A 2,934-nucleotide genomic window follows, 5' to 3' on the forward strand; every position below is an offset into this window, starting at 1 on the left:
GACACTTCTCCTGCCTGACCTCCTTGAGCTAGAACTTGCTTCTTTTCCTGCCTTAGAATGTGAACTGAAACATCAGTTCATCTTGGGTCTTGAGTCTATCAGTCTTTGAACTAGAAATGTACAGTTGGTTTTCACAGTGTGCAGCTTGCTGATTACAGATTTTGAACCTCGTCAGCTGTCGGGGGGTGCTCTCTGCCACATCCTGTGTGGAGGTGAAAAGGACTAACTGCCAGAGGAGGATACTGGCAGTTTTTCTATCTATTGCCCAAAAAATGTATCTACTCAATAAACACACAAGAGCCAATACTCTTTTTTTTTTTTTTTTTTTTTTTTTTTTGATGCTGGGGATTGAACCCAGGGCCTTGTGCATGGGAGGCAAGCACTCTACCAACTGAGCTATATTCCCAACCCCAAAATATTCTTTTTATATGAGAGGGGGCATGATGGGTCCAGCCATTCCAGCTCTGGCTTCTTACAACAACAACTCTCTTTTATTTATAACATACAGGTAAAGGGGGCCAGAACTGGGAGGAGATTCTTCTGTGATGCACAGGATAGGGTGGAGTTAGGGGAGCCATCCTCTTAGGGGGAAAATTCCAGAAGGAGACAGGGAACCACTCCCACACAGCGCCACATACTTCCCAGCATTTCCTATAAGCCAGGCCTCTGCGTCCCATGGCTCAACCTAGTCTGATTCTGCTAAATAAGGACGGCTTCCCACAGTCAGCCTCCATAATTGCATGAGCCAATTCCTTAAAATTAACACATTATCTACTAACACATCACATATCATTCCTTCTCTTTCTCTCTCCAGAACCTTCCTGACTCATATGTCAATTAAAAACAAAGCCCTGCATGGTGGCACATGCCTGTAATCCCAGCAGCTCGGGAAGCTGAGGCCGGAAGTTCAAAGTCAGTCTCAGCAACTTGAGACCAGGTCTCAAAAAAAAAAAAAGATCTGGGGATGTGGCGCAATGGTTTAGCATCCCTGGGTTCAATGCCTGGCACAAAAAAGTAAAATAAAATAAAATAAAAATAAAAACAAATCAAGAGCCACTGAATCAATTCCTACACATAACAGGGCAGAATTGGGACCCAGAGCCTCTAAGTGTTTTCTACAAATTAGAAATCCAGGACTAGATCTTCCAACAGTTAGTCCCATGTTCTTCACACAGGATGTTTCCTTGTCCTTTGGGTCACGATACGAATAAAACATACCGTATTTTACTAAAAGGCATATTTGTGTACTGCTTCTCAAGTATACTTGATCATGGGCTTCCTATTATTTGTAAAATTTCCATAGAAACTGTAAAACATATGGAGGTTCTTTTTTGTTGCTGTTTTTTGTTTTTCCTTAGGCTAAAATATTGGGAAGATGTGGAAAACAAATACATTTTGGCTTTTTAATGGCCAGCCCTGGAACAGAACATCCTTTAAAAATCTGCCTGGTAGCTGAATTGGTGATTGAATTCTACAAGCAAATGCCAACATCACCAGAGTAAAAAACACAGTGTTAGAACAGAGAAACACTGTGATCACTTCGCACTGAGAAGACGGGGATCTGAATTTGATTTGTCAAGTTCAAAAATAAGCTGACCTCTTGCCGCGGCAGGATTTGTGTGAATAACACTCTGCCCTGCTCTCCCTCACATGTGGGTGGAGGAGAGAGCTGTTCGCCTCTCAGAAACAATGGGAAGACTTATAACTGCTATGCACAAGACAATATTTTCTGTACCAAAAATTAGGTCATGTCAGCAATGGCTTTGAGGAAGGCGTTAGTGTAAACTCTGGCTTAATAATGACTGAGGAATTTGTACCAATTGTTATTATTTTTATGCTAGTAAAACCCAGTTTGTTTCTAGATGTAATTCATATACCAGATATGTCATTTAAACTAAACAAGTTAATGGTTTTCAGAATATTCTACTGCTGTGTAACCATCACCACTGTCTAATTTCACCTGCCAAAGAAACCATACCAGGCTGGGGACACAACTCAGTGGTAAAGCACTTGCCTAGCATGTGTGAGGCCCTGGGTTCAATCTCCAGCACTGCAAAAAAGAAAAGAAAAGAAACCATACCTAATAGCAGCTCCCCATTTGCCTCTCTCCCCAGACCCTGGAAACCACTAATCTACTTTCTGTCTGTGTGGATTTACCTATTCTGGACATACTCTAAAATGAAATCTTAAAATCTTTCTAAGATCTTTTGTATCTGGTCACTTTCACTAAGCATAATGTTCTAAAGGGTCATTCATGATGTGGCATATGTATCAGGACACCATTTCTTTTCATGGTCGTACAATATTTCTATTGTGTGGATACATGATATTTATTTGTTCATACGTTGATGAATTGATGATTTGGACAGTTTCTACTTTTTGGCTATTGTAAATAATGCTTCAGTGAACATCAATTTACAAGTTTTTGTGTGGATGTAAGTTTTCAGTTCTCTTGGGTTCATACCCAGTACAGGAATTTCTGGGTCATGTGATAACTCCATATTTAACATTTTTATTAATTTATTATTTTATTTGTTATTATTTTATCTATACACATTTATGGAGTATAGTGTGATGATTTGATACAGGTATACAAGGTGTAATGATCACATCAGGTAGTTAGTGTGCTCATCTTTTTAGAGATTTTTTTTTGAAGTGCCAAATTGTCTCCCACTGTGGCTGCGTTTCCACCATGAATTCCAATTTCTCTCTATCCTCACCAATGCTTGTCATTGTCCATCTGTCTGATTACAGCCATCCTAGTGCATACTGAGTGCTGTTCTTATGGTTCTGATTTGCATTTTCCTAACAATTAATGATGTTGAGCAACTTTTCATTTGTTTCCTGACTGTTTTTCTTTCTCTTTGTGATATGACTGTTCAAATATTTTGCCCTTTTAAAGAATTGCATTATCTATCTGTGTAAATACTGAGC

General features: G+C 39.4%; 1 non-coding gene across 1 annotated transcript; it reads right to left on the reverse strand.

Annotated features, from left to right (window-relative positions):
• Positions 1–333: 333 nt before the first annotated feature.
• Trnag-ccc (transfer RNA glycine (anticodon CCC)) lies at positions 334–401 on the reverse strand. The gene has a single exon. It is a non-coding gene; the product is annotated as a tRNA-Gly (tRNA).
• Positions 402–2,934: the final 2,533 nt, after the last annotated feature.

This window comes from Sciurus carolinensis, chromosome 10 (assembly GCF_902686445.1).
Source record: "Sciurus carolinensis chromosome 10, mSciCar1.2, whole genome shotgun sequence".
In the NCBI taxonomy this organism is placed as follows: domain Eukaryota; kingdom Metazoa; phylum Chordata; class Mammalia; order Rodentia; family Sciuridae; genus Sciurus; species Sciurus carolinensis.